Here is a 24,301-nt window from a genome sequence, read left to right as displayed (position 1 = left end):
GTGGTGAACTAGCAATACAAATTCAAACTTTCCTTTGCATTTGGTGGTCTCCAGAAAAGCAGGGCAGGCAGTGACATATTTGCAGTTTTGATCTTACCATTCCAGAGGGAGAGGAAGTGTTGGATCTATTCTGAGTGTATTTTATATTCTGGAATAGAGTTTCTCCCACGATGACCTAGTTGCATGGTTGCAGGATACTACAGCCATTGGTGCTGAGAACCAATATCTAATACTGGAACTTAAGAATAGATCAGTGAGGCAGATCAAAACCTGGTCTCTCCTTATAAATGGCACAAAAAAACCTACTTCCTTAGGGAAAAATATGTAGATTTTTCTTCTAAAATAGCTCTTCAGACCTAAAGGGGGTCCTAACAAGGTAGGGTGGGGGGTGGGGAGTAGGGGGGAGGGGAGGACACATTTCATTTTATGGTCAGAGGTTTTTCTTAGATTTCAAACAATATCTTGCTCTTAAGAAACACCACAGAAAATACCATCCACAACTGTGTCGTTATTTCCTTACAATTTCTATTGTGCTGAATGGGGAAACAATATCTCTCTCAGGGACTGAGAGAGATGACAAGTTGGAGACGGTTATTAATTACTAGTTACTATTCATGGGTTTTCTGTTTAAATGGGCAGGAATATGAGATTGGGATGTGAAATCAAGCTCATATCTCCCAGGCAGCTGTGCAGAGCAATATCACTGGACATACATAATTTAGAACACTTCTAACTTCAAGCTCTTGCATGTCATTTTAATGGCTCATTTGACAAAATGATGCAGAGGGAAGAACAAAAATATTAACTCCTCCCAGATGAGAATCAGAAAGAGAGACCATTCCTCTTTTCATAAAGTTGTGCAGGGATACTGTTCTGAAAAAAACAAAAAAATGAAGAAGGAGAGTGTAAGTTGTAGGTATTAAGTAAAAAATAAGTCATTGAGTTAGTTTGGTAGGTGTCAGCTACATTGCGTAGCACATAAACCCATGCTGACCTTTAAGTTCCTGAGTAGACTAGGCAAGGTCAGCAGCAGTTACTTGCATGCTTACAAATCTGAACCTACCACTGGCAAAGAGAATCTCTCTGTGTGATTTCTATGACAAGTGAAATATTTTTCATGTCTTCACCACTGCAATTTCAATAGGTGGGAAACTGTTTTCATATTGCAAATCTTGACATTTTGCTTAGAAAACGTCCTGCCAGAGACAACGTGTGAAGCATTATAACTTACATTTGGGAAAAAAGCTAGATCCTCAGGGAGAAGGGATGAAACTTTGCTCTCATCAAGATTCTCCCCTAAACACAAGAAAACTGGTACACTGCTCTGAAGAGCTGTGGCTATAATTTAAAAGCAGGCCACACAAAGGGTCAAAAAAACAATGCACAGAGGCCAAACCCTTGCTGTTCTTGAAAGTGGTTAAGGCTTTATCAAACCTTGGTACAAGGTATCAATAGAGCTGGCATAAAACTAAAAGAATCCTCATGTTGTGAAAAGATGATAAAGATTAGCCTTTACTCAGAAGTTTCTCTGTGTAGTACTGGGGAACAACCCAAACAAGTCCCTTATAATTCAGCTTTATTTATCATATTGATCTTTTTCTTATTGGTGTTATGTCAGAGAGTTTACCTTTTTCTAATCTGACAAATATCTCTATCTTAATACTATTATTTAATTAATGATAATATCTTCACAATGCTCAGCTAAACCCGTTCTTCACCTCCTTTGAATTATTATTGTTTCTTGCAAGCAGATAAGTCCCTGTTAGTGGCATAGCATGTTCATTTGGGTCTAAATTTACCCTTTTCCATGGCCAAAATAATTCACAAGGAACATCAGAATTCATATAGATATGCAGTTTCTCTCGCATTCATTGACTGAAAAGCATAATTACCTCTTCCTTCTGTGCAAAGTGACATGATGATGCTAATTTTTTTCACAAAACCTATAGGTCTTCTGAAACAAATAAAACACCACTATTGTTTGGCCATGTTAGTTCATTGCCTTTACTACATGCATGTAAGTGTCAGAGGCTTTTTCTCACATTCCTAACAGAATAGAAAAAGATTTAGAGTTATTGAAGGCTGGTGACAACTGGTGATGGTTTGTGTTTTGGTGTGAAGGTGAAATACTGAGATCTACAAGCTCCTTTCATTCTTTTTGAGCTCAGATTTTTAACCCATGTAGACAAGTAGTTCATCCCAACAGAATTAGGACAAAATCTTACCTTATTGACAGCACTTTCCTCTCTGGTGCAAGAAAGGAATAATTCGTATCAAATGGTAGTATAGGTGTGAGTTCACTGTGAAGTTCTCTGCAATTATTTCTCAGGCAGCGTTCTTCAGTGGCAATTTTATCCACATAGAGATCATAGTATCATGCATAAGGGAACAAGCCTTCTGGTCAGTTTTTAAAGTTAATATATTTGTATACATTTCTGTTAAAATGTACACTTGTACACTGTTCCTTCCTTTTCTATGCTTGCAGTACCAGTATTTGATAACACAACTAAAAATAGAACAAACACAGTCTGTACTAAAAATGTTCTATAATCTAAATTGCTTCCAAAGTGGTTAAAGGAGAACCTGTTTGTGTTTGGCTGAAGACTGGTTGGTCCAAGTTCTCCTCCATGTTCTACTGCAATTAATTAGAGATCTTTCATTTAATTTGACTGGAGTCGTGCATCCTCTTTGGTTTAGATGTTGTCACAATGAAGAAAGCTCAAAACACATCAGAAACTTTTGTCAATATTGTTTTCATTTTCAGATATCTGTGTAGCAACCCCAGTACTGCTATTGGTGAACAATTAGAGGAAGGGAAGTGAGTCAATCCAAAAATTATAAGAGATGTAGGCATTCTCAAGGCAATCTTTCTATCAAACAAGAGAGAGAATTTCAAAAATTCATTAAATGCTCTGCAATTTTCTTTCTGTTCAGCTATAGGAAGTCATGATTTATGACTTCCTAAAAGGGAAAAGGAAAGGCCAAGGGCAAGGGCAAGAGAAAGAGAAAGGGAAAGGGAGGGGGAAAGGGAAAGGGAAAAAAGGGAAAGGGAAAGGGAAAGGGAAAGGGAAGGAAAGGAAAGGAAAGGAAAGGAAAGGAAAGGAAAGGAAAGGAAAGGAAAGGAAAGGAAAGGAAAGGAAAGGAAAGGAAAGGAAAGGAAAGGAAAGGAAAGGAAAGGAAAGGAAAGGAAAGGAAAAGGGAAGGAAAATGGGAAGGAAAATGGGAAGGGAACAGTGATACTTTGAGCATTTAAAATATAGCAGAATCAAATACTGTCAAAATAAAGGGACACAGATGACTTGTAGAATGGCCCATTTTTTGTAATTACATGGTTAGTTCATTCAGTGCCACTGATCTCTTCAGATACATGTGTAGGTCTATTGATCACAAATCTGCCTAACTGTTATACTAACAGATGCACAGTTATTAATCTTGGAAATAATCCACATCCCCTTTTCAGAAAGATCAGAGAAGCCAATTAAGTATGACATGGCATCTTATGTGGAGGAACTGCTCTGCCCTTCCTATAAATGGGTAAAAATTATGCCAGAACCTGTGAAAAATGCCAAGAAAAAAAATAATTGTGCCATACATCATAATCTTTTCATTCTTCTCTGCCATTTTAAACCAATATCTTTCTCAGATTACATGTTCAGTGTAGAAAGTGCAGCTCTGGAAATGCATGACACCTGCTAACCATTCTCCTTCCCTTCTCAAACTTCTTATTTACCAACTTTTGTTAAGTGGCCCAGTGGGTTGACACAGCAAAATAAATGCCAAAAAAATGCTCTCTACAAGAGCACTAATAGCTCAACAGAATGAGCCAGGGTTATTAAACCACATCCTAAGCAGTGTCTCAGCTTCTTGGTAATATAAATAAATAATGAGGAAAATACAGGAAATCTGTGCTCAGAAGAGATTCATATTCAGAATTTTTTTGGTTCAGTTAATGCCAAGAGCTATATGATGTACAAAACATACTATTTGTTTATTCGTTTTTAAAGATAAAATCTTAGATCTATTAGAGGAATTGTCTTGGTGAAGAATATGAAATGACATACTTTATAAATAAAACAAATAAAAGATCATATTGCCTTTCTTGTCTGTTTTTGAGATTTTGGCCTATCCTATTCAAACAGGTTTTGGTTTTTTGTTTTTTTTTTTCTTACCATATTTATACCTGTTGAAACTGTTTTCACGTATGGTTCATGTACTTCCTTGGAGATGACTCCTTCAGATACTTAAATGGCAAGACAAGTCATTGGCAACAAAATAACTAGACACTGACTAAACAGTAAAATCCCCTATGAAAGGAACATAGGGGTGGGGTTTACCATAATTTTTGTCATTTAAATGTTGCTAATATTAGCATTTTTTTATCTTTCCCCTTTCCTCTGATAACTAGGAAAAACCTTAAGAATATGGAGGTAAGTGATTTCTTGGACTTCTAAAGATCCAGGGATGCTCTTCCCATGAACATCCTCTTTCTCTTTAGGACATCTGAAGGAGCTTATTTCTCCTTCCTGAAATGGTAAGGATTTCAAATCATCTAGCATGTGCTGCAAGGCCAAAGAGACATTACAGAAATTATTCTCATGACACAACTGCTGTAGTAACATTTTTAGAATGACATCAGTGTCCTGCATTGTTTTTTCAATGACTGAGCTTATGAAATTCCTCGGGGAGAAGAACGACATTTGTCAAGTAGAGGCTTTAAGACATCTGGATACATGGTTAAGGGGGTAAGTAGATGAAGTGTAGCGCCTACAAGGTTGGAGCCCTGAACTGTGGAGGTAAATAGTACAGTAGGATGCAAAGATATAATCACAGTATCGGAGATCAGGAATGTAGAATGAGTTTTTGGAAAGAAGAGCAGAGTAATTGTAGACATTACAAGATAAATCAGGGCTTGGCTTCACAATTTTACTTGAAGTCTTCATTTGCCTAAAGCTGATAATGTTACACTTAAGTCACGATAACCTAAAAAAAAAATGAGAGAGGAATGAGATACTGTGGCTATTGTGAATACTAGCTTGGGTGCAGGTGCCAGCTCCAAAGTGTTTGTTTCAACACTTAGCACTGAAGAGGATGGCAAGTTATTTTGCCCATAGAATCCACATTTAGGAATTAGGAAAATCATCTCTTTTACTTAGCTCAAAAGATTATAAATTCTCACAGCAGTTTGTTTTGTTTTCCCGGGAAGTAGAAGCAAAAGAGGAGGAAGTAAAGGGGGGGTGAAGCATGTAAGGCAAGATTGATTTTGGAGTCTGTAATAGCAGGTTTATTGATTCTGACTCATGAAGTATGAAGTTATAGATTTCTGTGATGTTACAAAGCCAGCTAAAACAGCTACATAATGTCACACACTACCCAAGTACTGGTCAATTAGATTCTTGCTTTATATCTTTTGGCTGTTTATGATACATTGTAGACGTGATTTAACAGCCGGATCAACCATCCAGCTTTTCTTTTTTAGTAGCAAACAATATTGTGTACTCTACATAAATAGGGGCAAAAGAAGTATATGATTCTCCTAAAGATAAGATTTTAAACGTAAAATTAAGAAGAGAGGTGGCAGTTTCATTTGCATATATTTAAACACTTTTAGTTCAATGCAAGTTATTCTGTATTGAATAAAACTTTTGCTTTACTATGAATAAAAAAAATAATCTGTTATTTCTTGTGCATGCCAGTGATTTGCCTGGAAGATTAAATCTCAGGAACTGGGCATTTGTCAGTGTGCCAGCTAATATGAGTCATGTCATAACCAGGTTATTAAGAAATAAGTTCAAACAAAACTCAAAAAACCCTTATGCAGGAAGGAAAGTTGTCATAGGCAGTATCTAGCCTTCCAGAGGCATTCTAGTTGAGCATCATGATGACAGATTTCCGGGAAAAAAGTCTTTCCGCTTGGCTTATCTACTGACTCTAGAGTCAATGGAGAGAACAAGAGTAATATTTAATTTAGACCCCCAAAGTAAGATGTTTGCTGTCTACTTAATTTAGGGTTTTAATGTTTTTCTTTTCACTGACAGTAGAGCTGACCAGGTATGCAAATATTAGCCAAGGAGATCCAAAATTCTCATTTTTAATTCAACCTGGGTGCAAAAGTATGTGTAATGCTTATATTTGACACCTCTAGAAGGTGGTATGAATACACTAGTTTACTGGTTTTGTAACTGTGATGATGGCCCTAGGGAAAATTGTTTTCAAAGACAAGATGAATAAACTGTCTTAAAAAGATATATTTTTTCTACTATTTTTGTTTAAAGCAAATACAGTGCCATGTAGAAGAGTATATGGTTCCACAAACATGTAGGGATGAATCTTTACAAGGCCTTTAAGTAATCTATATGCATGACTGAGCATCACTGCACAAGTCTGTGACATGCTTGCTAACATGGATCTAGCTAGTATGGCCAGAGTAGCAACAGTCAGTACTTAAGCACATTTTACAACTGGACAAAAATTATTTATTTCTCATGTCAAAAAATATTTTTATCTATTTCTATTTCTAAGAATGCGTGCTGCAGCACTCTTGTGCTAGCCCTGTGCATGCACATGTGTGCACACATACACACACACATACACACTCCTCTGGATACAAAAACCTTACAGTAACAGTTTAAATACAGAGAAAACACAAAACTGAGAGAAAGCCACTACAGCTATTCCTGTTTCTGGATTGAACTTGGAGACATGAACAGGTTACAATTACTTAATTGGTGTTTCACAGAAAATCTGAACAATTAGAACTAACTATTCTATGTCCCTGTCTGGTGGATTTGAGATTTTCATTCATCTTCAAATTACAGGAACAACCATGGAAACTTTCCTGATGGATCAGGCTGGCTGTCTCCATGAGGATCTGCTTAGAACATACCAAGGCCTTGTATATCCAAGTTTCTTTCTTACAACAGTCAGGATATAGTAAGTGAGTGTGTGACATGGCCAGAACATGCATCAGGAACTCAGATGCACTTGTGGGTCCCCCAGTTCAGCCACGGTCCAGAAATCATTCTTACTGGGTGCCGCACATGTTCTGTTCATGATCTAGCAGACTAAAAATTGCATTTCAGAGAAATGAAACTCCAGAGGTAGCAATCAGCATAATTACATTCAAACTACTACTTGACATACCGGTCATAAGAAAATTGGTTTTGTTTACAAATACATTCCAGAAGTATTTCATTTAGCTATGTGAACTCCATAGGTCTCAAAGTGAAAACATACATGCAAATTGTTCTCAGTTCCAGGAGATTTATGTGAAGATTCATACCCATATACATTGATTTCCTTCCCCAGTGAAATCCCCTTTCTTAGGGTAAAACTAATAAGAAGCACTTCCCAGTAGAGCTTTCCCACAATAATAATAAAATGAAGAAATGTTAAATTTTGTGGAGCAACCATGTGGACACATTGACTAATTTGGAACAATGGATTTTCTAGTTGTCTTAATTCAGATATGGCAGAGTAAGTGGAATACACAAGAAGCCCCAGAATATTCAAAAATACATTTTCCTAATGAGATCTGGCCAGATACCTGTCTAATTTTCTTCAGTTTGTCTCAAGAATACATGAGTTAGAATTTATGAACTTCTATCTTTGCATCTTATAGATGTTTTATTAGGTTTCACTGCTCTTGAGCTAGAAGTATCTGCTTCTGTAAGTAAGTGTTACTTTTAAATGGATCAAAAAAAAAAAGTGAGTAGTTTCTGAGTAAATTTTATACATTCAGTTCTTCAGTTAATGGATTTGGGGTTCCTCCTGCTTTTCACTGTCATCTGATGAACAAATGTACATGCTCCTCACTGTAATTTAATAAAGGAGTTATTGCTATGTAAATTCTATGCAGAAGCAAGCAAGAATGATATTTACATGATGTTCCACAAAATAAAATTTGCTCACACCAGCTGTTGATCTCTAGCTGTTAGCTACAACAACATATATTAATGTAGAGAAAGAGATGTCCCAAAGGGAAAAGAAAAAAAAAAAAAGTGAAATCAGGAAATGTTTGGATGACAAACATTTTATTAAAAGTTATTTTTGATAATTAAGTTATTCTACTGAGGTGGGTTTGGTGAGGTAAAAATATATGTATCCAATGAAGAATTTTTTCATTTTCCAGAAAAAAAGCGTGATTATTTGCTATCTCTGTAACCCACCTAACTAATATGAATCTCCCTCTTTATTCCATTAAATTATGATAATTAACCATATCCTGGGCTGCATTGAAAGAAGCATGACCAGCAGGTTGCAGGAGGTGATTCTCCCCCTCTACTCTGCTCTCGTGAGACTCCACTTGGAGTACTGCATTCAGCTCTGGAACCCCCAAAATAAGAAGCACATGGGCATGTTGGAATGAGTCCAGAGGAGGGCCGCAAAGATGATCAGGGTCCAGAGCACATCTCCTATGAAGACAAGCTGAAAGAGTTGGGGTTGTTCAGCCTGGAGAAGAGAAGGCTGTGGGGAGACCTTATAGCAGCCTTCCAGTACCTGAGGGGGGCCTACAAGAAAGCTGGAGATGGATTTTCCGTGAGGGCATGTAGTGATAGGATAAGGGATAATGGCTTTAAACTATCAGGGTGGTGAGGCACTGAAACAGGCTGCCCTGAGAAGCTGGGGATGTCCCATCCCTGGAAGTGTTGAAGACCAGGTTGGACGGGGCTTTGAGCAACCTGGTCTAGTGGAAGGTGTCTCTGCCCACGACAGGGGGGTTGGAACTAGATGACCTTTAAGGTCCCTCCAACCCAAACTATTCTATGATTCTATGATATGAGTCTATGGAAGTAATAGTAATTATGAAAGCAATTTTGGAAATGGAATTAAAATTCCAGGAACACGTAGGGAACTTGACCCTAATTTACTATTTCCCTCCAAAATCTATACGATAATGATCGTTCAATTCCAGTATAATCTGAAAGTAATAAGAAAACCCAGAGGAGCTGAAGAACATTCAGGATCAAATTCTCTTTTTTCAACTGATTTTTATACACCATTCCTGGGCCTGGTTCTCAATTAGTGATATATGATGAAAACATGGCGAAGTTGAGGAAATTACTGTGCCTTACTTATTCATTTACTGCTGCTGCAGTTCCAAAGCATATAGATCGCATCGTTATCTTTATTGCTCTTTCCTGCTGGACCCAATAGGCCTTGCATGAGGCCAGGTTGCTTTATGTGAAATGGAAGAACAATCACAGCAGTGGTTCACTTTCATTTTTCCCTAGCCAAAATAACTGAGCCAACTCACAGTGGGAGCATAGGTATTCCATGTTAAGCCTCACTGGTAATATGTTATTAACTCCTAAGATGCAAAAGGAAACAGGAGAGGAATTGGGTCTGTGAGGTACAATGCCTCCTGTGGTTGCGGTAGGAGTGGGCACACTCTTCAGTCAGAGTTGTGCCTAAAGTCAAACTCCAGCCCTTTGTAGTTTTGCATGGATCTCATCAGTTTAATGTTGCTTACCATGAACCACAGCTATAATTTTACTTTGAAGGGGAAAAAAAAAAAAGCTACATTGAAAGAAAGTTCTTTTTCTTATTTTTTTGACATCTGAATAAGTTAAATAAATGTCATGGAAAAGACCCACAGGTTGTGTAAATCAGCTACACTCCATTGATTTCAGTTCAGCTGAGAATCTGGCCCAGTAATTTTTAAGTCAAACAACATAATCTGATTTGCATGAAATGTTACATGCAAGAATGAACTGGGAAACATGATGTGGAATCCTTATATTCAGCTTTTTAATTACTTTTCCAAAAGTCTACAAGGTGGAGATTATTACATTCAGAGGACAATGTTTGATCCCCTTTGGTTAATTTAAATCACATTTAAAAGTTTCTGTGGGAGGGTTTTGGATCAGAATGTCTGACACCACAACTGTGTTTGCACTGAATGCAGTAAAAACGTTCAGGACACGTAAGACAAAATAAACAAATCCTGTGTAAAAATCAAAATACTTTTCAACATCAGCTACGCTACGTACTTACTAATTTTCCTCATACAACTTCTCAGAGGTGAATAAATACTTATTCCAAATTACTTCTGGGAAAACTCTGAGAGGTAAAATGAATTGCCCACTGCTACAGCGAAGTCATTTTCAGATGCAGCTTTGGAACTTGGGAGTTTTTGGTCATTAGATGTTGTGCGTCTCTTCTAGCTAACTAGGGATTGAATCTTTTTCAGTTAATGAAAGAGAAGAAAAAAAAATTCCTGTGTTCTTTCACTTTCCCAGAATTCATACATTACTCTCTCTACACATAATTTTTAAGCTGTGTCTCTGTTTCTGGTAGATTCCTCTTCCTCTCCTCTATGTCTTCTCCCTCTTCTACTGCACACAAAAGATGATTGCTTATGTTCTATTTTAAAAAATAAATGAAATAATTTTCTTATTTAGATAGTGCAGTGTCTTGCTATCACACATAACTTCTTTAAAGTATTTTTTAAAAAGAGTTTATATACTGGAGTAAGAGCATGGGCACCTTGGAATGAATTTGTTTGTTCTAAAGTATGTGCAGACATATTCCTAAGTAATCAACTTTTGTCAGACCTCCAGACTCTCCCTTCTATTGCACTTCACATCCACTTTAGTTTATTTATCTTTTGATGAATTTCCTTTGCTTACCAATTTTTATGTCCAGGTTAAGTTTTTTTTAATGTTGGGAGATGGCCAGGAGAGTCCTTTATAATATATGACATGAGTGAATAATACAGAACCTACCCATTCTGGCAGCTGCATCCTCCCAAGTAGTTTTAGATATATAGGTTTGTAATTAGCCAAAGATTGCCATCATGCTCAGGCATGTCTCAAAAAGAATCATTAGAAGCCAGACTTCTATAAAATATTGTCTGAATAGTTGAAGCATATAGGTACTTTGAAAGCAGCCACAATAGGCAAGTCAAAGCTCAGAAGGGCTGACAAAATAACAGCGAACAAAAAGAGTAAAATGGAACCTCTGGACATAACTTTAATACCTGTAAGAATACTGTAAGAATACTGTAAGAATACGACAGCATTTTTGCAAGCAACTTGACTGTTACTAAAGGTTGCTACAGATGATAATTTTCCACAAAGAATAAAAAAATAATACACTGAGCAGATAAGTTAGCATGGCTGGTGCCCAGGAACCCATTGTGAGTTCCTTTGACTTCATGCATGTCCTGGTGTCCAACCAAGAAAAGATTCACACAGGGCAGCCAAGAACTATATTACTCAGCAGATTTGGAGATTACACAGAAGCCTTAGGTGGTCAGCTAAACAGAAAATGACGTGCAGGACAGCTCTGCCAGCAGCCAGCAGGAAAAAGCCGCATAGGGGAGCTCTATTAATAACACTTATTCTTTTATCATGATTCAACAACGAAGACAAGACAAACAATCAATATCTGTGTGAGCATCTGTGTACTGGCTATCCAATGCCATCATTTAGTCAAGGAAGAAACTCTTTGGGTGGGATTCAGTTTGAGACTAAGACACCCAAATCTAGTTGTCTATCTTAAGGTCTCTATATCACCTGTAGACCACAAGACTGCATTGCACTCAATGGAAATCTTGTCAGTACACTTAGTGGAGCTGAATGATTCTGCTAAGTTTAGATTAGATTCCTACATTTCGCTAAAACACAGGCATCTGGAGGCACCTTAGGAGCACTGGAATACCTAGTATCTGTCCAGGAAGATGATAATACATAGGCCTCATGTCATATCTGCCAGCCTATGCAAATGCATTGGACATGCAGTACACTATCACTCCTTTATAGCTGAGACATTTACATGCACTGGCAGATCTAACACTGGATACATGGGAGACACATGCTTTCCCACAGCAGTGGATGGAAGCCAGGTAGGAACAAAAATATGATTTCTCAAACGATTCTGGATGCTTCTCTGCAGGAAAGCACCCTGGACTCTTTCAGGTGGCTATTGTTGCCTTTGCCCATTTTGCAGCTGTCATCATGCACAGTGGTATTCCCACCAGCAATGGCAGGAGTGCAGGGCTGGAGGGCAACAATGTGTGCCATTATTCTGAGGAACAGATCCATGGTCACGATTTTGTCCTTTTTTGTCTCCACCTCAGTGCCTTTCCTGGCTATGTGTTCCCCTTTTGAGGTATGTCGTCCTTCCCAGTCCATTAGAAATGTGTCAGAAAACCATTTTTCTGTAGGTCTACCTTCCAGTCTCTCTGCTAGGATAGACAGCTGCTGATTCATTAATAAATTGTTCACATTTTTTTTGAAACCAGAAATTCAGCAGGCTCTCTACAACTAGGAACAATTAGATAACAATCAACAATTGTATAGAGCTTTACAACCATCCACTAACTAATCTTCCTGACACCCCTGTGCAGGTGTAATTAAAAGTCTACAACTTATGTACAAAAGTATTTCTTACTCTAATTATAAAAAACACCTCCTAGTCATTGCATGTAAATATCTTTTTTTTTTCCTATTTTAATGTTTTATTTATTTATTCATGTTTTTAAAGGTGAAGACAGACAAGAAGACAACAAAGGACATAAAACTGGTTTCTATGTTAGTGGAAACACATCATTCAAGTCAAGGGCTTTTTTTTTTCCTTGGTGTTCACTTGTTACCCCGTAACTGATTTACTGGAAGCTCAGCATGTCTGAAAAATAACTTAGATTTCATAAGAGGCATTGAAAAAATTAAGGAACCTAAATTTGAAGACTGTTCTCTGTGTTTCTTTTAGTATTTTTCCCCATAGTACAAATTTAGCTAACTGAAATTATATTGAAAAAAAAAAAAACCTAGCTCCAGTCAAAGAGCGTATGGTCACATGGTAAAAAAATGTGAAATCTAAATAAAGCTTTTTCCTTTAGGATCATATAAGATAACTCTAGTCTCAATATTGGAGCTTATTTTACTACTTCTCTTATTCAAACGTGAAAAAAGATAATTAAAGTGAAAATTAGGCAATAAATACTGAGCTAAGGATGAAAAATACAGTAAAATTACCTATTTAGACTCAAATAGAGCACAATTTTACCTTTTCACTCAGCAAAGGATAAAAAACCACACAAAAGAAAGAAAAGCATATTAAGAATGAAAACAATTTTTCTACCTAAAATTAGCAGCTAGAGAGTTAAAACTTGGCTTAGTATTAGCAAATTGTTTATTTGTCTTAACACTAGTGATAGTCCCAGAGCATCAACTGTAATCAGAGATCTGTTTGCAAAGCTAATTAATTCCATTTATTCTTTTCTTCCTCTTCTCATAAAAAGTAAAAGCTTTCTCTATCATGGCTCCTAAATCTTACTCTTATAAGAATGTGACTGGGGGGGAAAAAAAAGAAAAGAAAACCATAGACTTTTAGACTGGTTAAATTTAATTGAAAAACCTCATAGCTGACAATTATTTCCAAGTCTGAAGGGACTTAAAATATTATTCCATTATAAATTCACCACAGAATTGTTTGGAAAAAAAACATGTAAAAAGCGATTTTGTAACACCATGTTCTGTCCCCGTTCTCTGCCCTTAACACACTTTTAACCACTTGTATGGTCAGGGATTCCTAAGATCAACATTAAAATGATCTGCAAGAGCCAGTATGCCATCAGAAGACATTATCTGAAAGTATGTGTCCAACAGTCAGGAAGGGAAAAGAAAGTTAACAGCAGGGAACTGGATTAAGGCCAATGGTACAAATAATGAAAAAGGGTTATCCCATATACAGGCATCAAGCAGCTTTTAACTTCTCAAGAGATCTGTGAAGGCACACTTACAAACGCCTGTGACACATTTATCACTTAACATCAAAAGTGCATAGCTGTATCATGGCTTACAATGAAATAAGAAACCATAGTGCTTTTCCCCAGAGACTTCCCCACATTTGACCGCTTCCAGGTTGGAAAGCAGAAGCTATACACCTAGAACTTCCCCAGTCTGTAGTAAAAAAATTAGCAAAGCCAAGGGCAAAATGATGGCTCATGGGTTGATGAGGGAGACATGACCAGGAAGCTGCAGACCAGTGCCCATACACTGCTGACTGATTTGCTTGAAACATTGGCTTCAACATCATCCCACTTGGTTGGCAGCAAAGACCATTTTTTTTCTGAGATGAGAGTACCAGCACAGTGACTTAGTGTGCTTTCAGTTAATCTATCTGGTAAATCTGTTCCCTCTGTCTGTCTGTATTTGCACAAACAAGATCTCCAAGAAATCACATAGTGCTACTGGAGTTCACCAAAATCTAGCTCAGTAGCTAAGGTGAGGCAAGCAGAGGGGCAGTTCAGTGTGATAGCTCACCCAACTTCCATACGTATATATGTGTGTATATATACACACACATACACATAATACATATGTATATATGTAACTTTCAAAGGTAAGGGTGCAGCTTTCTGTTATTTTCCATTTCTGCATTCCATGTCCAAGACAGGTCTGTCAGATGAAAGGAAGAATAATTCGCAGCCTTTTAGCTGGTCTTACAGGGGATTTCTTTTTTCCATTTGAATGTCTAGTGATTGGCGAACAAGCCTCTGCAGCTCAGCAGAGAATCCTCAAGTGGCTTATGGTGTTATTTTGATGGCATTAAGACAATGGTGCATTACAGCATGATATGTCGGGCTTTTTCTCTGAGCTCTTCCCTTCCTTCTGAAGGAATGCTCATGTTTTCTAAATTGGAATAAGTCTTTTAACTTAGAATAGAACCTGTCGAAAAGAATCTCTCTCATTTTTTCAGCTTTGAAACTAAGTGCATTAAATGGAATTGTAGTAATTTTCAGTGATTGCAGATTTGGGATTATGCATTTTTCTTTCAGAGACAGCAAAACACTTTTCATCAAAGGCATTTGCACAGTAGTACATTAAACACTAAATTAGACTTTGTTTCAAGTAATTCAACTGTTTTCAGATTTGACTTCATAATAATCTTCAATAACAACACTGGAGATGGTCAGCAAAATCTTGTAAATAAACATATAAGACAACATGTTATTAATCTAAGATAGAAACATGATATGTCTTGAAACAGAAAGGGTAAATGTGTTTCATTAATTAAAAGAAAGGCTTTAAAATTCAAACTAGAGATCACTTAATCAACATTCCTAATCATACAGTGATATAAATGTCAGGGAAAGATATATATTTTTTCCTTACAGCTGTGGGCAATGTTTTCACAAGGTAAGATGTGAGAAAGGCTATAAAGTGGGAATGGTGTGTCTAGGTCCAAATGTATGGCCCTAAAAACCCACATTCAACTGATACCTGACTGTTGGACTGCCAAAGCATATATACACGTTAGCGCTTGAAATGAACATTCCTCAGGTGCCTCTGCACTCCCAGCATAGGTTCTATTTTTATGTGCCAGAGCAGCTTTACATCTTAAACCCAATAAAAATCTAGACAACAATTTTTTTCTCCACTTGAGTCCACTGAACACCTATATTAGGAAACCTGCACTACAGAAAATGCAGAAGTGGCTGCCATTTTTTTTTAAACCCCAGCAGCGGGAGGAGAAAACCAAGGAGGTAATCCTTTTACAATAACTTTCTTCAGCACAGTAGCCAAGGCATAAATCTGAACATGACTGTGAAAACACTGGAAACACCACTTTAGTGGGGTAAGGATGGAAAGTAGTGACTTAAATTTTAACATCTCTTTAAGGAATCATTATTTCCTTACATTAGAGACTTGTTCTTTAAAATATATAAATGTTCTTTGGAAATGGATTGGAGTCCAGGTGTCCCTAACCTGGAGCAAGTGCCTAAGGATTAGAGTACCAGACACACTCTTTGTGTTGCTCTCTGAATCACTAATTCTTGCGGTCTTTCCCCCAGAGTAGCTCAGGTTCAATAGGGAGATGTAGATGAAGCTGGTCCTGCCTAGCCTGTTCTTTGGTGCTTAAGTCCCTCTCCTGCTGGCAGGAGCTGTAGCTCTGACACCCCTCACAGTGCTGAAACTCTGGTATCCACGTCCATATCTTGCTGGGTAAGCATTTGAATTATCAGAATTAATTGCAGTAAGATACTTCATCTGGCTGTAGCTTTTAATTAAAACTCTAGGCTGTCTGAGTGTATTGTCTTGCTAAGATCGTATCTTACATATTGGGAATTCCAAATGAGTAGCTGTTTCCCAGCCCATCTGTGAATCATAGAGGGGGTTAGGTGGGAACCAGGTGCTACTTTCAAACATATGTTAGAGCTTAGATTTAAGCACATTACAAACTTTATCTTCCAAACCAAAGGTGTCCAGATTTTCATGCCACCAGCTCAGGTGGAATGAATCAGTGTTAGACATAAATGCCTCAAATTCTATCTGAGTATCAGGTTAAAGAGAATTAAGCAGTCTGAGTGTCAACCTGCAGATAAAGGATACTTTTTAAGCTTTAAATTTCACCACACAAGAGAAATATTTTTCCTTTTGAATCACTTTCAGACTTCTTTTTTTTAAATTTTGTATCAGTCAGCAAGTAATATAATAAATAAAGAAGTAATTCCTTACTGATGCATTCATAAATCAATTAAATATTTCTCTAATCAGCTGCACATTTAATGAAAGAGGTGAGAACGGTATGAAGAGGTTAGACAGTAGTGAAAAATCTGTAAGCCTTTTCACCTATAAACTTGTAAACCTCTACAGATCTGTAAAACTCTACCCCTATGTGAGAGAAAAAGGAAAATATGGTGAAGAAGAATCTGTGTTAATTTGTGAATGACCATACATATCCCACTCATGAGTGGCTGTTAAGTCTAGAAAGAGCATCAACTTAGCCCTGATCCAGACCCATGCTTAGATGGCTACTTTGAGGTGTATTACTTTGGTTTTGTGTTTAACACTTGCTTTATGGAGGGCTTAAAACATTCCTTCTAAAAAAAGATTAAGCTTCTTCGTTAGAGGTGACACAATTCACACTTATTGGCAATACTTTAACTGCAAAATTATGATATTTATATGACTGGGTTGCATACAAAGGAGGCATAACACAATCTAAATGAATGACCAGAATGTTACTTTTTCATAGTAAGCTGCAGCTCACTCTCATAACAGAGCAAATTAATAAACAAATGAAGGTTTTGCCTCTGTTTCACAGTGACTATACAGGAAATACTTCCCTTGAAATGTTAAGTGTCAACAGGCATGTATTTTCTATCACATTATTGTTTCTCATTCAAGAGACCCTCTAAGTTTTTACAAAAAATTGTCACAGTGTGTCTTGCTTTCTTTCTTGCTGCTTTCCTGCTTTCTTTTCTTCTTCTTTTTTTTTTTTTTTTTTTTTTAATACAACTGCATTAAGGAAAGATGCAAGCGATGAGATATTAATAAAAGATTATGAGACTTCACTGTAACTGTGTAAGTTTAGAGCATGTTCTTTCTCTCTTCCCCTCTATACACATACCACACATATACATGTATATATAAAGAAAAAGACATTCTAAAGAGCAGATAAAAGCTAGATAAAAGTATATATAAAGACTTTCCTGGTGACAATTCTAGAAGCACTGGTTGTATCTATGTAGATATGCCATAAAGCTGTGAGCCCGCTTTGAGGTTTTAAGTGCACTAAATTTATGTCCACATTATATACCTCACTGTTGAAAGGTTAGATGTTTTTCTATTGATCACAACAATTTTGTGTCTAGTTAAAATGCACAGTGATACACCTAACCTATTAAGTCAACTTTATTTCCACCATGAAGTGGCAAAAAAATTTCCAAGCCTATTAAATTGCATTACCTTTTGTAACCCCTTCAAGAAGAAGACGACAGAACAACTTTTTAACCAGGGTCACATAAGATACAACATTTCCTCCTCTTTACTGTTACACTCATTATTTTTGTATTATATTCTTGGATATGATTGGTAATAACTAGATATGGGAGAGTATGCTACCTTTCTAACAGACACTTGGAAAGTTTATGAGGACAGGAAGCTCCAGTTTTCCCTGGCCGCTGTCAGCAGAAGTACTCGCCAATCAAACAAGAGTGAATAATGAGTTGCTATCACATGTCAGAGGTTTGGAGATGTGTCCAAAGAGAGAAGTTTTAGGAAGGGATAGTTTTTGCATTGTTAAGACTGAGCAAAGTTGATGGAGACAAAATGGCAAAACAATTTGTTTATTAAAATTTGGCTTCTAAAAATGAGTTCTGTGCAAGCACATAGTTGACTGGGAAATACTTCTGATCTGGCCTGACTCTTGGCAACTTTTTACCTGCATATAGTATGATTAGCAAATAAGGACTGTCTGCCAGTATTCCTGGAGAGTTCTAAGGGAGCTTCAGGCTTTTGTATTTGGACACAGATCCTATATAGGTCTTTAGGACAAGTTAAGTTATCTCCAGGCAACCTGCTGAAATGGATAGAGACAATCAGGAACTCATTACATGGGTGCACCAATAATAGAAATAGGAATTACCTTCCTTCCCCTTGTCCCCCTAGTCTTTGCTTATTCATTCAGTTTCTATTCTCAAAATCTATCAGCAAGATGTTATTCAACCTGCTCTCACTTTTTTATTCAGACTTTATTATTCTGGGCCTCATCTTGTTCTTAAAAGACTAATTATGTTAACCAAAACGCGTGGAACAAAAGTGCATTCACTGTTAAAGGCAAATATTATTCTACTAACATTATACAGGCATCCATAGTTTTGGATGTTTCCTTAGGAAATGCACTGTGTTCCTTATTCAACAAAGTAGGGAAGTCAGAAAATTCTCCAAAAATCCTGAGAGCATTGACATCATATTTCAAACTGCTTTGCAGAAATTAAACATACATGACTGAAAAGCAGGTACATATGTGGTAGAAGTAACTACTTGTTCTAGGTTGGTAACAGTGGAGAATGAAGCATAATGTATGGTTTAACTAAATATTCAGATGAGTGGATTTACATTTACTTCCAATCTTTGTTTGTTTGTTTGTTAAGATATTTTTAAGTACACAATACTCTTTTTCTAATGAGATTAAAAACCAAAAAATGTTCATGACCTCGGTACATTAGGAACTAGTTCAAAACCTCCTGACTTCAGTAAGTTTTGGACCAGAGTTGTCAATGAATCAATGGGAAAAGACTGATGAATAAAGCTCATTCAGATTGGGGTGAGGAAATTCAGTTTTGACAATGAAAGATATTTTTCATGCCAAAATCCCTCACTTCTTTCCACATACATATCTGCAACCAGAAGCAGAATAAAAGATGTTGATACACGTTGCCAAGTATTGTCCATCTATCAAAGACCATTGAAATGCAGGAATTCTAACAATGCTTTTACAGATGAAAGCCTAGGAATGGTATAGTACAACACAGAAATGTTAATCTGAAGCTGTTTTCAAGATACCAACCTATGGGTCTGATATAGAATCAGTCACACAGGGGAAATAAAGAAGACTTGAAAAGTAGGTTATATGTATTACTACTATTCTACAAGAAAAGATAAACAAAGTAATATTTTATAGCTGTCTTCATGCTCTGTCTTTAAACAACCACAATACATATACACATACCATATGGATGTGTTGTTACATCATTTTGTAATGTTTTACATCTAAGAATACCAAGCTGCAATGTCAGAAACTAAAATTTTCAATGCAGTCACATCACCCTCCGAGTTACTCTTTCTCATTAACAATGTGTGTTCAGGGGAGTAAATAATTTAACAAAGACCTGTACAGGAAATGTTAGCACATTTAGTAATCTTTGAACCACAAAAAGATTAATTGTGTGACACACTATTTTCTGAGATCAAGACCTAGTAATTCCTAATTCAATGAGCATTTTGAAGGAAAAGGAATTTTTAAAAGGCCTGACTTATAGCTAATTAAAAAAAATTCTTTTACAAAAGCAGTACAGTAAACTGATACCATACTTTGATTTTTTGCTGTGAGAGCAGTTCTTGTGTGAATTGTTTGTATTTTTCATTATCCATATAAAGATGTATAAACGATTTTTTTTTTGCAAGAAAATGTTGTGAATTTTTAACATATGTGTATATTTGGGTTGTTATCAGCACATTGTATTTCTTCCTAATTTGATATGTCAGTGACTTATGTAGTTATAAAGCCAAAAAGGTTATCACAAATATTTATCATCCTAGAAAGCATAACATTTTCAAGAAGCTTTTGTTGCCTTACCAGCTTTAAATAGATCCCAAAACAACAAATTATTCTTCTCATTGGTAAATTACTGTGTTTGTAAATACAATGACCATGAAGCCAATGCATTACAAGTTACGAACCTGAAAATTAAATGCTTCTGCCCAAGACATTGAATCATTAATATTAAATTATTTCTATCTTCTATGATGGAATACGTTTTCAAGTAAGGCATAGTTCCATATAAAACAACAGAAACCCCCCCCAAAATAGAAAAAAATAAGGAAATCCTATTTCTGTAAGTATAACATAAAAAAAAAAAAAAAAAAAAAAAAAAAAAAGCAGAACTAGTTTCTGCTGTATTCACACATTTGGTAAAACCTGAATTTGTCAGAGACACCACTAATTTTAATGGGATCTCTGAGGGACAGGAATTCTTCTCAATGTGAATCAAAATCACTAAATATTATTAGAAATTGTGCTTTTGGTCCTGCAAATACCTTTAAATTAACAGATAATGGTGAATGTTCTTTAGCTAATCAGATTCCTTTATCATTTGTTTGGTGTTTTATTGTTCCACAGATTTTATGTATGAGGTTTATTTGTTATGAATATCAGAGAGCCTTGTGCAGATTCAGTTGGGGTTGGCTGTATGCACAGAAGCGCATGTGTTTGTATAAGGGCTGGACCAGATTACATTCCACTAACATTTTGAATCAGGATATGTGAGAACATCGCTTTTTCATTTTCTACAAAGATATTAAGACAAAGTTTCCTTATTCAGCAACATTAAAATTGAATGTCATGTTATACTCATGATATTATTGGACATCAAGTATTCTGGTAAACAGCTGGCATAATCCTGGATTGCACATCTGGTAGGTGTGGATGGAATTCATTAGAATAAGTCTTCCATAAATAATGTGCCAAAGCTTTGCTATAACAAGTACTTATGCCTGATGGCAGTCATTTACTGTTTGCCAGTTCAAATGTGCTTCCAGTATTGGAATTCATCCACACTGGCACTTGAAATATTGAGAATGAGCTCACTACATTCTGGAGGTGAAAGTTGGAGTAAGGGATCCATATACTCGGCTGCTATGAACTGCAGCAGCTCCAGGCAAGTGAGCAGAAGCACTTTACTTTGTAGCTGAATTTTTGGCCTGTATGCTTCCACTTTTAGCCAGCTTAGTACTATTTTAGGGCAATTAATCATGGAGCATATCATTCTAGAGAAGTAATCTTGGATAGAGATTTCCCCTTAGAGAAGAGCCTAAAACGAGAGAGGAAGGACTTAGGTGTTATCATAGAACAATAGAAGATAGATCTGGAAAGAACCTTGAGGAGTCACCTACACTATCTTTCTGCTCCAAATCTATTTATCCCATTCCCAATGGATGCTTGACTAATCTGTTCATTAATCATTTATCAGTAATCCCAGCCCAACATCACCATCAGAAAGTACTATACATAGCTCCCCCGTGCCCCTTACCCCAGATGCAAGGAAACGTCTGACATTTTTTCTCTTGATAGGACATGTAAACAAATGATTATCGTCTTCGGTGTTTGCAGATGCAACAGAAGTGTTCGGCAGAAGTGCTGACAAGAGGTTGGAATGTTTAAACCTGACCATGAGGCTAGTGAAAGAGGATCGCATGAATAACAATTCAGATGTTTTTATTTGTGATTCAGAGGATAACCTCATCTAAAAACTGATCAAAAGGAAGCATCATTCCCTCCAGACATTTCATTATAATGTATTCTTATTATTTGTATTTTAAACATGTTGCCTTTTCTGTAAAAAAATCTGTCCTTTTATGCTGCCACATATATAAAAATCAGTTTCCAAGTACTATTAAATCTCTCTTATATTTGCCCTGGCAATAACAAAAGGCTTATAGAATTCAGTACTTGGCTCTCTGTATGGGCATATTAAAGAAAAAGAAGCTGAACTGAAATGCATAACAAATACAGAAAAGGCGCTTGCTTAATATTCCTGGGTAATATTTTCAGAGGCGCATAAGTTGTTTAGTAACATAAACCAAGAGATTTAGGCTCGTAGGTCATTTGGGCACTTACAAAAAATTAATTTCACAGAAAAATCTCGAGAGAATAATTTTCACCCTCAAATGAAATACTTAAATTAGATTTTAGCTGAATTATAATCAATGATCAAGGCCTTACCCAATTGATTGCTCTTCCTAAATAGATTGCACATTATCTATTTCTCTGCAGAGTAATTTCTTTTTATGCCTTTATGCCCTATCGAGCCACAGCTGATCAGAACATCTTTACCTGTGTAAGTGAACAGTAAAGCATTAAAATGTCACCCTTCATTACACCTTAGAAATAGATACAGGTAGCTCAACTTTTTTCTTGATGTTGTTGTATTTTTACTGCTGTTGATAAAGATTCTGTATACATTTTATTCTTAAATTTCTCACTTTCATACCACGATCTTTGTCGGAATGACCCGGGACCAGAACTGATGTAGAAGGCACACATTCATTTAGCAAGATGAGAGCAGCAAAAAGAATGTTCATGAATATAGAACAATTTTTACTCATCGGCAATAATTGCTTCTTATTAAAATTGGCAAGAGTTGTAAATCCAATGCTCCAAGAATTTTACTGTGACATCAGAAAATTAATAGAGGAGCACAAGAAAAAATATCTGGCCTAGAAAATAGGTGAAAGCCAGAGTTGTGTGGGATGGTAAGCATCTAGTAAGAGATACCTATAACCCAAAGTTGAGAGGAACAGGGCAATGCTTATATCTTGACTTGTATCATCAGCTATTAACTGTCTTTAAAAGCATTTGGATTTCTTGCATGGTGACAAGCTTCTGTGGTATTATCTGTCCTGCCGACTGTATAGGAGAACAATAGAGATAAGGGAAAAAGGTAAGGCTTTTTTTTTTTGAATTAGCAGTGCTAAATTCTTAGTCTCCCTCCACTTAAAACTCAGGGGAAAAGGAGACACTCTTCTGGTGCTTACAGTCTCAGAGAGGCAATGTGGAATTACTGGTTTACATTTGTGCTTGCCATCATATCACTACTCTCTAGTTCCTTTTAATTCAATAAATTTTCTTATTTACAGTTAGTCATAGTTTCCTTCTAATACATTATTTTAATTTAATACTATACGGTCCAAAAATAAGAAAGATGCTGCAGAACTGCTGCTTAAGATTATTAAAAGAATTTGACATCAACCTGGAGATACTGCCTATGATATGAATAGCACAACTTCAACTAGTTTCAAACAAACCAGAGTTAGGCCAATGCCATAATGTACTTTAGAAAATCCTGGCCATCATGCTTTGTCTTCATTTTTTTGAATCCTCTGCACAGTGACTATGCTTACAAACACAGCAGAGGTTTAGCAAACCTAATCACCTGGCAAGTCAGCTGTAACTCAAACTGTGATCTGATGTTGAATGTACATCTATACTGGAAGACTAATGCAATGCTGAGGAGAGCAAGCAACTAGTATTTCACAGAATAAAAAAACCCAAAACCAACCAAACCTTGTTTGTATTATGACTGTTTATATTGTTACAGACAATAATTGCTTGTAGATTGCAGCTAGAAGGACATTATATGTCAGCAAAGAGTAGTAGGATTTTCTGAATTTGTTTTTTGTTTGGGGGAATCAAAATTCAGTTTTTTTCTATTTTATGTACTAGAAAAAGTGTATATACATTCTTAAAAAAAAAGATGTTCATCTAGTTCAAGAAGATGCTTGTAATAAAATAAAAAATAGAACAACTTCTAAATGCATAACTTGATTTTTTTTTCTCTTGAACACATATGTAAGAGAATAACAGATTAATAAAAATTAGGCCATAGAGAACATTGGATCACCTAGCCTTACTAATTTATTATAGGACATTAAATTTCACCCTTTACTCCTGTACTGAAACCAACAGTCCTTGTTTGACTAAAATATGAGTTGTATTTAGTAAAAGCATAGCTTCCAAAAAGGCATCCTCTCTTGATTTGAAGATGCTGAGAGACAGAAAATTAATTTCTCTGTTGGGTTGTTTCATTCATTAATCAGGGCCACTTGTTTTTAAAAAATGCTTTATTCCTAATTTCAATTTTTCTGTCTTCCTCTTGAATCCATAGATCTTGTTATGGCTTTCTTTACTAGATTTTTAAATCCTCAATACTCTATATTTTTCATCTATGATGATATCTGTAAGTTAAAAAAGCCATTTAAAAAAAGTCAAGATGTGAAACCCTTTACATCTC

Source organism: Egretta garzetta, unplaced genomic scaffold, assembly GCF_000687185.1.
Source record: "Egretta garzetta isolate BGI_Z169 unplaced genomic scaffold, ASM68718v1 scaffold231, whole genome shotgun sequence".
In the NCBI taxonomy this organism is placed as follows: Eukaryota; Metazoa; Chordata; class Aves; order Pelecaniformes; family Ardeidae; genus Egretta; species Egretta garzetta.
This window is presented reverse-complemented; position numbering follows the sequence as displayed.